This window comes from Lactuca virosa, chromosome 1, assembly GCF_052849685.1.
Source record: "Lactuca virosa cultivar CGN04683 chromosome 1, Lactuca_virosa_CGN04683_v6, whole genome shotgun sequence".
Lineage (NCBI taxonomy): Eukaryota > Viridiplantae > Streptophyta > Magnoliopsida > Asterales > Asteraceae > Lactuca > Lactuca virosa.
In genome coordinates this window covers 105093018-105106620 of record NC_136426.1, presented here as the reverse complement: position 1 = coordinate 105106620, position 13603 = coordinate 105093018, and the positions used below count along the sequence as shown (strand labels likewise).

At 32.5% G+C, this 13603-nt stretch overlaps 1 long non-coding RNA gene, 1 other non-coding gene and 1 pseudogene across 3 annotated transcripts; 1 reads left to right on the top strand and 2 right to left on the bottom strand.

The window, feature by feature from the left end:
• Positions 1-6765: 6765 nt before the first annotated feature.
• On the bottom strand, positions 6766-6841 carry LOC145151853 (small nucleolar RNA R66). Its single transcript, XR_013732404.1, has one exon. It is a non-coding gene; the product is annotated as a small nucleolar RNA R66 (small nucleolar RNA).
• A 174-nt stretch (positions 6842-7015) lies between these two features.
• LOC145106055 (uncharacterized) lies at positions 7016-8282 on the bottom strand. 2 transcript variants are annotated; one of them, XR_013707460.1, is made up of 3 exons: positions 7617-8282; positions 7348-7515; positions 7016-7264 (listed from the first exon to the last, which is right to left on the bottom strand). It is a non-coding gene; the product is annotated as an uncharacterized LOC145106055 (long non-coding RNA). The 2 variants fall into 2 exon arrangements; XR_013707458.1 differs by having other exon boundaries at positions 7348-8282.
• A 3566-nt stretch (positions 8283-11848) lies between these two features.
• On the top strand, positions 11849-13343 carry LOC145118731 (major allergen Pru ar 1 pseudogene; annotated as a pseudogene).
• Positions 13344-13603: the final 260 nt, after the last annotated feature.

The window sequence follows — 13603 nt, the reverse complement described above, 5'->3', positions numbered from 1 at the left end:
GCAAATTGATAAGTCGTTTCTTTCACTCATATAACTATCTGGTTTTCTTCATCAACCCCCGAATAATGAATAAAAAACGAAAAGAGATATTCAAATCATGACACTTCTTTCCTAGAAAGAAAAGAAGTAGGGGGCAATTTATGTCTTAACGAATCACACGTAGAGATATTGATAACACACATAGAGTTAATGGTATTTCGTAACTACTTGATTGAGTAGCAGCTCGTAGACCACCTAAAAAGAATATTTATTATTTGAGTCATATCCTGACATAAGAAGGCCGACAGGAGCAATGCTTGAAATAGCAATCCATAAAAAAACACCGATATTGAGATCGGCTAGAACAAGGTGATAACTAAAAGGAATTACTAAATAACTTAATAAAATGGATATAACTGCTATAGATGGTCCAATACTGAATAAACGAGTATCTCCTCTAGATGGAAGAAGATTCTCTTTGAAAAGTAATTTGGTACCATCTGTTAGAGCTTGGAGAAATCCCAAAGGTCCTGCGTATTCAGGACCAATACATTGTTATATACCTGCAAATATTTCTCTTTCTAACCAAACAATTACTAGTACACCTATTGTGATTCCTAATACAAGAGTAAAAATAAGAATAAGCATCCATATGATCCCATAGACCTCTTTTAAGGATTCTAATATAGAAAAAAAATTGATAGCTTGTACTTTTGTTGTATCAATTATCATTTTAACGATCAACTTCTCCCATAATGATATCTATACTACCTAGTATCGTCATAATATCAACCAATTTCATTTTTTTTAACTAACTGAGGAAGAATTTGCAAATTAATAAACCCCGGTGGGTGAATTTTATAGCGCCAAGGAAAAACACCCTTATCTCCTATCAGAAAAATTCCCAATTCTCCCTTTGGTGCTTCGACTCTCGCATAAAGTTCTTGCTTCGACAATTCAAAAGTCGGAGAAGGTTTTTTACTAATGAATCGATAGTCAAACTCATTCCAGATATTATCTTTTACTCGATCAAAGCGGCAGATTTCTAAATTTTCATAGGGCCCTCCCGGAATTCCTTCTAGGGCCTGTTGAATAATTTTTATGGATCCTGTCATTTCACTGATTCGTACTAAATAACGAGCTAATGAATCCCCTTCTTTTTGCCATTGGACTTCCCAATCAAATTCGTCGTAACACTCATAATGATCAACTTTACGAAGATCCCATTGTATTCCGGAAGCTCGTAGCATGGGTCCCGACAAACCCCAATTTATTGCTTCCTCTCCACCAATAATGCCTAATCCTTCAATTCGTTCTAAAAAATGGGATTCCGTGTAATAAGCTTCTGATATTCAGCAATTCCTGTTAAAAAATAATCACAAAAATCCAAACATTTATCTATCCACCCATGAGGTAAATCAGCAGCGATTCCACCAATACCAAAAAAATTGTGCATCATTCGCATACCGGTGGCAGCTTCGAATAGGTCATATATCATCTCTCTTTCTCGAAAAATATAGAAGAAAGGAGTCTACTCCCCAATATCTGCCATAAAAGGGCCAAGCCATAACAAATGCGAAGCTATACGACTTAACTCCAACATAATGACTCTGATATAACTGGCCCTTTTAGGTACTTGAATATTGCCTAATTGCTCTGGTGCATTTACAGTTATTGCTTCTGTGAACATAGTAGCTAAATAATCTCAACGTGTTATATAAGGCAAATATTGTATAATTGTTCGATTTTCTGCAATTTTTTCCATACCTCTGTGTAAATAACCCAATATTGGTTCACAGTCAATAACATCTTCACCATCTAGAGTAACAATGAGTCGAAGAACATCGTGCATTGATGGGTGGTGAGGTCCCATATTGACTATCATGAGGTCTTTTCTTGTAGCTGGTCCAGTCATAGATTTTTCCTGATTCATTCTTCCATGAATTGCTGAAAGCGAAAAGAAGTTCATCAAACTTTAAGCGATAATTCAAACTAACTCTTCAAATTAACGAGTTTTTCTCTCTCGAATATTCAACTGGCCTATTAACTCTTTATAACGCACTCTTTTTTTTTTTTGACAAATAAGCCAGCAACCGTTGACGTTTTCCCAGAATTTTCTGCAGACCTCTCTGAGATAAATAGTCTTTTTTGTGCAATTCCAAATGTGAAGTAAGTTTACGTATCTTATTGGTGAAACTTACTACTTGAAATTCAACAGATCCTCTGTTTTCTTTGTTTTCTTCTTGTTCTTGAAAAATAATTGAAATAAATGAATTTTTTACCATAAAATAATTTCACACTCCCCTTTTTACAGATATTGATTTTATTAAGCAGTAATAATAATGTCAGAAATTTTAATGTAGTATACAAAATAATCAGAATTTTTTTATAGACTCCTGATTTTATCAATTAATAAATCCTATTTTGGAATTCATTTGTATAGTAAAAAGACGATACCGAATAGTTTAGTACGAAAATTCTGTTGATTAATTTCTAGCTTTAATTGATACGACATGTTTCCTACGTCATTTTCTTATTATTGCACTATCCTAGACTGAAATGTAAGACAGTGCATATGTTTTTTTGGTTGCTTGCATGTAACATGGATATATTTAGATTACGGACAGAACTGTTTGATAGAACAACAAAATATCTAGGAAACTCAAAATTGTTAATCATGGATATATATATATATATATATATATATATATATATATATATATATATATATATATATATATATATATATATCCTTAACATACTCAAGCGGCTCCCATTATTGGTATCAAACCAATAGCGATTCATACAAGCTAAATCTTCTAATCGATAATTAGGCCAAAAAAAGAACTTGAATTTAATTATTTTATTTTTTTTATGTCAAAATCTTGATTTTCATCCAAAAATTGACTCCATTTTTTTATGTTGTTCTCATTGTAAACTAATGTGTTTCTATCCACACCAGTGTTATTCTTTAAATTCAAATTAAAAGAAATGAGAATTCTTAATTCTCTACGGCGTCTAGACGATAAAAGTTTTTCAGGAACAAGCAAATCAGAATTCTTTTTGTCTATATTTTTAGTAACATTTTCTTGTTTTTGGTATCTTTGATTTCTTTGGTACTTACTTTTATGAACCAATGAAATACCTATGATTTGATACATAAAAAATTGTCCGTCATTTTTTAGAGATAGGCGGGGAGGTTCCAGAATTAATATTCATGTTTTCATTAATTGTGTAAGATTTAAATTCCTACTCGTTATATCTAGATCCATTTCTTTCCTTTGAATATAGGATATAGTAATTTTTCTAACATTTATCAGGCCAAGTAGTAGACCATATATATGGATATTATTCATTATTTTTTGATTCAATTGATTGACACGTCCAGCCCATCTTAATTGCAAAGGAAAATCTCATTTACGGAATATTTTTAGTTTTTCGGTGGATTCTAAAAAGTATTCTTCAATATTGTTTTGAATTTGATGGGCTAAATTTGAAAAAATCATCTTCTTGCTTTTCGTTGATATTTTGATTTTCACTAAAATTGAAATTTTTATTCAAATTAAAAAGAAGTAATTTGCTTGGAATAAACGAAGGTTTCTCTTTATATTTATGATAAAGTCTCACAAACTTTGGAAAGAAAAAAACTTTTGGATTCGATATGAGGCAATTTAAGATTAAGATTTTTTCATTAATTACCATCCAATAAAAAAAATACCTTTTTGTAATTTATTTCCAAATTTGAATCAATCGGAAGATAAAAAAGACCATTATTATGAATTTTATCCTTTATTTGGTCCTTATTTTTATTCTTTCTTTGGTCCTTATTAGGTTCAACCTTAATATTTTTATTAATTTTATACAAAAAATTTCTATCTTTATTTTTTTCCATATATATAATATCGCTTTTTCCTAAATAATTCTTGCTAGGAATATTCTTGAGTATGCTAAAAAATTTCCTTTATATCTGGTGGAATTTTCTTGGTTATTATTTGTTTCTAATGATGATCTATAAATATAGTAGTTATTTTTAGTTTCAGAATAAATATATTTATATGATAAAAGATCATATCTATAGTTTTTTTTTTTTAAATTATCCGCTTTATTTGGTAATAAATAGACTTTCGAATTTTGTTTTTTTTTAATCAAGTAATTGGTCTTTTTTTAGAGGAATACCATTTGTTTAATCTTTATTTTGAGACGTCTGGCATTGGTTGATTCTATTTCGCCATTTTTGGGGGATTAATCTAGACGATGTAATCTGAGATAAATCGTATTGATAATGACCTCTTAACCAGTTTTTCCATGGATTCATTCCATAATTTGAAAGTTTATTATGTCTTAATTCGGAATGAAATATGCCTTGTCTTCCAAAAAAATCTTTTATTTCAGTCTTAAGAAAAAATGACGGTCCATTATAATGAAGAATAGATCTTAACTTATTGAAGTTAATAATCTGCGTTTGTGATAATTTGAAAAATACATATTTTTGTGACAAGTAACATAAATCAAAAAAAATATTTAATTTCCGCTTACTATTTCTAAGATTATCAAAGGCCTTTTTTATAGTCATAGACAAAATAAATTCAATTTTATTTTGTTTTGTTTTATTAATCATTTCTTGATTTGTTTCATTATTGTTAATGTATTTATCATTATCAATAATTTTTTTTGTTGATTGGATAAAAAGTTGTAGAGGGATTCTGCGCATATTAATGATACATAGAAAGATCTCTATGTATATTTTTTCAATGAAAAATTTAACTAATAATTAAATATTTTTTATTTTTAATATTTTCAAAATTTTTTGGGATGATTCTGCATTATTAATTTTATTTTTTTTCATTATTTCTATTTTATTTCTGATTGTCTTTCTTCTATCAATCCTATGTTTCATTTCTTCTTCTACCTGTGAATAATTTGTCCAACCTGTAGATTGAATTTGACTAAGTGATTCATGAATTATCTGATTGCTGATTATGGAATCCTTTTCTGTTTGAGTTTCAGTTGATTCATATATTTCTCTCGGTATAAATAATGGAATTTTATTTCCTTTTAAAAGTTTTTTTATTTTTTGTTTTATAAAGAAAAATGTTTTTGCTTCTTTCTTTTTTATTTTTTTTAAAATTCTTCGAACTCTAAAATTTAATTTTCTGATTTTGACTTTATAGTCTATATATTTAAAAATGGGTTCAAAAAAGGAAGGTGTTTTTCGAGGAGGACCAAAAGGATATTCCGTTTCCATTCTCAAAATTGTTAAAAAAACAAGAATCAAAATCCTCTTGTTGCTTTAGATCTCTATCAGAATCATAGAGTCTTAGTTTAGATCTGTGTCAAGGTTTCAAATGAAAATGATATATGATTTTTATCTGAAAACCTCCGCTTAACCAATTTTTAGGAAATTTTGTTTTGGAGAATTGAAGACCATTAGAGCTGTATTTTAGATAAATTTCTCTATTCCAATCTTGGAAATCCTCATCCCATTCCGGAGATTGCCGTAATAAAATACGGACAATATTCTTAGCTATTATCAATAAAGGTAATTTAATATATTTTCTAAAAGTTGATTGAGCTAGTAACATAATACCTCTTGTTTTGTGTCCATGTGGAATGGTCTCCCAGAATTCCATTACGTCTTCCTGGTTTGATTCGGAGATGGTGGACAGCAGGAGCATGCGTACATGGGCATCATTGGCTAACCAGACAGCATACGAGGGGTTTGGTTGGGGTTCGGCGGTGGTTGCTTTTTCTGCCGGCGGTATGGTAGGGTTAGGACAAGGAATCGATCCATCAATATAACCAAAGACGTTGTTGGTAACAAGAAACGGCTGGATCATAATTTTCCATAAACCATAGTTGGTGGAGGAGAGAGTAAACAGAAACTTGTGGGAGTTGTGTGATGTTTTCTCGGTTGTGGAGAAGACAGTGATGGTTGTCATGGTGATGATCAGAGTGTTGATTGATCAGATGAGGATGAAGAAAAGATGAAGAAGCGCAGAGGGTTTTTTTTTTTTTTTTGCGGTTAGGGTTGTAATCCTAGAGGAGCCGATCTTGGCTCTGATACCAAATCAGAATTGTAGCTGTGATAGATTGCAATTAACGTGTAATACAATAAGAATAAGAATATATAATAAATATATTTACACTCTAATCCTTATACTATAATATCTATCTAATAATGTAGATGCTTCAAAACGCTATAATATCTATCTAATAATGTAGATGCTTCAAAACGGAGTGAGGTGTGGCCAAATCATAGAATTTAGCTTCTATGGTGCGATTGAAAACCGTAGTTTTCGAAAGGAACAAAGAACCGAAGAAGATGATGGTTGATGTAAGCATCTCTGAGAGAGTAATAGGGAATCATCTGAAAGAAAGCGGTGACACATTGGGAAGATATAAAGATAAGGCCAAGGATTAGATAATGTCATCATCATTGCAAAAACCATAAATAACAAAACTTAAAAAGAAATGAAAACAAAAAGCTCAGATAACCATGAACTAATTTTAATCCACAACCTTAAACATATTAAGGTCTCATAGTGAGCTGGGATGCAAACAACAATCAATAAGAGAAACTTATATTCAATCATGTAAAGTAATTAGGGTTAATTATAAAGGATCAGTCTGCCTTTCTAGGCTGCATTATGTATCAAATCAAGCAATTAATAAATTGCTTTCAGAAAACTTCATCATCTAAAATACAAAAATCACTGAACACATTCCGATTTTTACAAAATAATAAAAGGGAGAAAACTATCAAAAATTAGTTGAAACTATAAAAGGATCCTCAGCATAAATGCTTTATAGGTGTCATCAAGATGTAAAAATCAGGTCTCAAAGATATCATGCCATCATTGGATCACCAAATTTGATACAATAATGTCGAAAAGCAACATCAATTAGTACTTACAGAAAGAAAAACAGACAAAACGTAGAAAAATTGATGAATTTAGCGGGGCTCTCTATTAGTTGCGCCCGGTGATTAACAACAGAGGCAAAGCAACTCAATGTTTTTGCAATAAAGTTACGCCTCTTAAGGACATATGTCCATAGAAAAATCACATCAATTAATAAGATTTGTACAAGATTTCTCATAATGAGGCAAGAAATTGTTATACATGGACATTTTTCCTGACAGTTGACTCCTCATCACGTCCAGCAGCGAACAACTTTCCTAATCTCTTCTCTGATTTTTTTTAAAGATCAGTTAGTTGATGCGTAAGTGCTTCAAAACACAGGTTCGTCATCTTTCTTGTTGCTTTTGGGTTTATCGGAGAAGCATCTGCAAAATTTAGGGATTGAAATTAGGGGCAGAAATCATACAAACCGAGATAGAAAGTAAAGTTTAGAAAACAAAAAACAAACCTATTGCAAGAAAGACAATTAATTAGGTTGAGAATATGGCCGGTGGTCATCTGAAAAAAGGTTATTGAAATAAAATATTAGATAGCTGTTAAAATTACCAGTGTTGGTAAAATCAGAAGCCTTGCATGTAGCTGTCCGGAATAAGAAAATGTGTAAATTTGTAAACCTCTGCAAATGAAAATAATAATAATAATAATAATAATAAGCAACAATAATGAAAAAGATATCCATTTCTAACTGAGCATGTTCAAGAACTGTTCAGATTCAACCTGCCAAAGAAGGAAGCGACACAACAGCTGGGTCGGAAATTGAAAGACAAATGAAGGTGTGAAGAAGAAGAAGAAGATACCCACAAATAGAGACAACAAAACAGAGAGAAACAAAATCAACGGAAAATAGAGGTAGATTGGAATCGACGGAAAATAGAGGTGATATGGCAGCGGTGACAGCAAGAAAACCACTCTAAACCTCCGATTGGAAGACAGTGGAGATGGAAGGGGACAGTGAGGAGGAAACCGGCTCAATACTAACCCGCTTCCGGCTCCACTGCGGCGTTCGAAAACCCTTCCCGAGTGTTCGCCTTCTGTAGCGTCTCCGTTGGTGTAGCCGTCGCCACGTCCCCGCGGTTTCCAAAACGGGGTTCCGGTAAGGATCAGACAAGTGGTTGCGATGACCAAAATTGGAGCGGTGCGCAGATATGGAACGAAAGGAAAACTAAAGAATGGTGGTGTAATCGAGAAGCTGAGCCAACCGAGTTTTGAACAGTACCGGAAGTAGTATCGGAGGCTTCATGATCGGGTGAGAGTCTGAGAGTCTAAGAAAGGATAAAGCCCTAGAAAAGATGTGTAGACCCGGAAGTGTGTAGGGTTAAGGGAAACCCAGCGGAGAAGGCGAGCTGTGGAGAAGGTGGAGTAGACATCAAGAAGTAAGGTTCGAGAGTGTAATAAGAATAGAGAGATGAAGCGAAAAAACAAAAAATGGAAAATAAGAGATTCCATGTGATTACACCAATCCAACTCTGATTGGCTACCAAAACAGTCAACAAAACAGTCGACAAACACGTGTATAAACATGTGTATAGAAAGTTTGTAGAAAACATCATATACTGCTCAAAAGACAAAGAAACAACAACCAAGCCAAAATATGAGACACCAGAATAATGCAAGGACCATTTATGCCAAACCACCACATGGTTTACTGTTCCTAACTTTATACTCTCCCAAAAAAGAAAGAGCAGGCCCCATTGAAGACGAGTTCTCAAACAATCCCATAAGTGGTATACAAGAAAGGTATCAGTATAGAAGGTTGGAAGTTTCCCGACCCCGGGGAGTGTCCGTGAGTGTTGGTGATCGGTATACGTAGAACAGGTGAGGAAAGAGTTGTCCTTTGAGCTCTTAGCTCTTTTCGTACCGTCCCTAAGAGACATTTTTAATATATATATATATATATATATATATATATATATATATATATATATATAGATATATAGAAGGGTTATTTGGAAAACAAAAAAACCCTAAATAAATCCAAAAAAAAAAATTATAAAAAAAAAATTATATTTTATTTTTTTTCAGCGAATTTTAAGAAAAAGCTGCGATTTTTTATAAAAAAAATTCAAAAAAAAGTTTTGTGATCTCTAAGGATTTTTTTATGCATTTTTATGCATTTTTAGGGTTTTTTTTAGAGTTTTTTGTTTTCCATAGAACCTAAACCTCTATATATATATATATATATATATATATATATATATATATATATATATATATATATATATATATATATATATATATATATTAATTTAAGATTTATACTAAAATAAAATCTATAAGTTAATAAATAAGGAAAAATTAAATTAGTTATTATTCAGTTTGTTTGTACTATTATAATTCTTATTTTAGTAACAAAGTTAATTTGAAATGCAAATTATAAATTTGGTTTTATCTAAAGGAATCAAAATTGTAAAGCAATAAATTTTTAAATCCCATATGGTGTTCCAAATTGTCCACTTAAATAATTTAATTTTACAGATAATAAACAACCATATTTAAATTATAAAGCAATCAACTTTAAGAAAATCAGATATCAACCTTAAACACTTAGATAATCATAGTGGATGATAATATCATTGTTCTCATCCCTATTCCTAAACCATACATGAGATTTTCATCCCATACGTCTCCTCAAAGGTCACAAATAAATCTAAGAACCCGTCCATTGTTATTTTTCTTGATATGTTTGTGTCTCGGCTGCATACATCACTGCACTTCCACCTGACACCTTTCGTAATGATAAAAAGTTCGTCCGTCGTGACCTTCTCTTGAATTCTCAAAGTGCTTACTCTGCATAGATTAGGTATACAGACATTTCTCCCCATTGTAGTGGAAGAGTGCGCTATTTGTTTACATCCATTAGTTTGTAAGGGCTTTAGCAAACACAAGTGATTAAGGTTTTTCAATATCCCCTACTAATTTAGAGTTAGACGAAAACATAGACATTGACGATATCCCACAATTTCACAGTACGATGACAATATCAATGACAAAAGTCCAAAATATATCCACAAAACGAAGAGAGTTCGTAGTGTTTTTTTTCTTTTGAATATAATAATAAATAAAATAAATATTTGTTTGGTTAGAGTAAACAGATTGCTAAAAAAATATTCTTCATAATTTTTTAAGCAAAAAATAAACATTAACTTGGTCCAGCCCAAGACCCGTTATATACTTCTTGGGCTCAAGACGCCTACCAGCCTACTAGACATGAAAATTTCACCCGATCCGGTGGGGACCCGGTTGACCCGCCTCAATTGGGGATTAGTATTCCCTGCAAAAACGAGTATTGGGTATGGGGCTGGGGATCCCCATTATGCTAAAATCGGGGATGGGGTTGGGGTCGGGTATACCAATCTCCAACCCGCCCCGTCCCCGCATTGGAATTATGAAATAAGTCCACTAAGAATGAATTGATTTGTATTAGACGAGAGTCCATATACCAAATTATGTTCCTAATTCCAAGAGTTCTTAAATCCTTACTTTGTTTGACGGTCCGTATACCACATCGTCACTTCTCGTTTTAATGTTTCTTAGATTTTATGATTGATGTAAACATAATCTGATCAAGCCTCTTTTTTTATCACTTATTAAGCTTGATTTTTTTTTGCGTAAGCTTAGTTTATTATTTTGATGGATCGGGGATGGGTCGGAGAAAATCCCAAAATTTAAAGGGGAGGGGATTCGATTCCCCACATCCGTCGGGGATGGGGATGGGAATGGGGACGAGGTTAGGCGCTTGGGGATGGGGACAGGGATGGTCAACTCCGCCCCACACCCGCCCCATTTCCATCCCTACAGCCTACCATTAATTCATTAAAGACCGGTTATTATTTCTCAGATTTGACACCTCTATTTTAGTATAGATTTTTCAAATTCTCATAAAATTTATACTTGAATTGACATATAGTTATTAATAATTAAATTTCTAATATCAGAAAAAAAATCCAATAAACTTATAAACCATAATCAATACTACAAAATATCTGAAAATAAATTAACTTTAAAGACCAAAAATAGACATTTTAAGCATCGTTGTCAAAATCGCGATCCTGATCGTAGGATCGTACGATCCTAGGTATGAAAAACGATCCGGATCGTAAACTGATCGTATTTGAGGTAGGATCGTGGGTAAGATCGTAGAATCGAGATCCGATCCGATCCTACCTTCCCTTTTTTTTTGCAAATGAATTTTTTTTTACCATTTTATGTCTTTTACCCTTTATCAATTTACCGTTTATCATTTTGTGTTGTGACTTATGACTAATATTTTGAAGTTTTTATAACTTTTGAACAAAAAGTTAAATGTTTGAAATATTTTTCATGATTAAAAATTATAAATTAAAATTATATTTTATTTTGTGGGATCTTAGGATCTCGATCCCGGTCTTGCAAACCCAAAAACGATCCTACGTAGGATCCCGATCTTGACAACCTTGATTTTAAGGGACACTTAATGTTTGAATATTAACTTTTTCTATCATTAAAATGTTTTGTAATAGAATTTAAAATTATCATGTTGATTTTAGAGTTTATTAAATTAAATATTGAGTTATAAGTTATAACCATCAATGTTTGATTAAGTTACCAAGTCTCCTGAAAATTCTAATAAAGATGAGTTTGCCACTATGCTAATAAAACCAATTTTTTACTTTTCATGCCTATATAACGCCCATGTAAGCCTGTTTTCATTTATTACGTAAGTTTCATGTTTATTATTTAATCAAAAGATTATCTTTTTTTAGTATTTATTACATACATTAAGTTTTTTAATGTGGACAAGAAACGGAATGTTGATCTTGCCGATTAATGCGAATGTACAATTACAACTCCACAACACTCTTCTCATTTCAACCTATAAATACAACCTATCTTTTAGCCTTGAAAACCATCTACATACTCAAAAACACTCAAAATTAATCAATTTTAATCATCTTTAATCCTCAAAAACCATGGGTGTCATAACATATACCGATGAACACACTTCCACAATCCCTCCATCAAGAATTTTCAAAGCCCACCCATTTCTCTCTCTTTGTTCGTCTCTTCCCCTTTCTCTCTTCTTCTCCATTCTTCTTCTTCCTCCAGAAAAAAATCCCCCCACTTCCCTTTTATTTGATCACGATTTTTAAAACCATGTCTCCAAAAGTTAAAGAACTTTCTTCAATTGTGAGACTGAGAGCTATTTGTAACCTTCTTTTGACTGTATAAGCATTATCACTTCGATCTAGCTCCATTCCTAAGACACATTCGGATTCAGTTTGAACAACGACTCGTCTTCTTCCTGTGAAATGTTTAATCCCTTCCATTTTAGTGTTTCCATGGTATTCTCTTCCTCAGGGAATGTTGAAAATAGCGACTTCCATTTGGTGTTGTCGGAGCTCACACGAGTTTCTGACGTGAGTCGTCGCCGGTACACCCCACTACTCGTTCGACTCTCCCTTTTTTCTTCGATCGCTGGTCAAAAATTAGGAACAAGGGAAAAGGGTGTTGCATTCTCCTCTCTCTGTCACGCAGGAGACGTTTTTATTGATTTTCCGATTTGTGTTAAAAAATGAACAAGGGCTGTGGTTTATGGTTTGATGAGGCTCTTACAATGGAGAAAGAAGGGTGGTGTTACGGTTGTCTTCTAGTGATTTGAACTTTGAAGTCGTCATGAAAATCAGAACAGGTACAAATTCATGGAAGATTTGTCTTGGAGCATTTCTACGAGCAGTTGGTGTGTGCATTAAGGACTATACAATTAGTCTTTGTTTTCACTTCTAGTTGATATAAAAATTGATGTTGAATCCAATATGACAACTGAGAATTGGGTTTAAGATGGAATGATGGATCGAATATCAAACAAAAATAAGGAAAAAAGAAAGAAAAAAATGAGTAGTACTTTCTGTTGTGTAAGTTGTACCCTCCATTATCTTAGAACGCCTGTGATTACAGCGTTGGGAGATTAAGAACGCAAGAGGCCATTAGAAAGCTCAAATAATCGAATGTGAATTTCTCCAGGTGACAATGGTTGTGAAAGTTGGAAGATTCCTAAAAAAGATAGATAGGGTACTTCGAGTCTAATGTTTTCAGCACAATACTGTTAGCGTGTGATTATAGAGGTGAGATTATAAACGTAGGTGTGGGAGACAAGGAAAACGTTTTGGTATGTAATCATTTTACATACCGCGTTTATCTTTAATCTCGAATTTGTCAAACGAAAACTTTAAGTATAGTTTAATTTAAGGTATGGGCATATCCGACAAGGTTGAAAAGGTGTCCTATGATATTAAGTTTGAAGCTACACCTGATAATGGAACAATTTCAAAGATGACTAGTACTATTTACACCCATGGTGATTTTGAACTCGAGGAAGAAGAACTAAATGCAGGAAAAGAAAAGGTGTTAGGGCTTTACAAGGTTGTGGAAGCTTACCTTCTTGAAAACCCTGATGCATATGTTTGAAGATTCACATATGTGTTTGATATTTTTAAGATTCCTTGTGTTTTCTGAGAAATAAATATTGCATTATTAATAAAATATTATCCAAAAAAGCACTTCTTTATATAACGAAGAGAATTGATGATTTGTGTACGTATATTGTTGCTCTAAATCTGACTATAAATATTTTAGGTGTCAATCTTAATAGAAAATATAGTTGATACCTTAGACCTAACTAAGGAACACCCCTCATTTGCAACAAACTAAGAAAAGAAATCTTAATA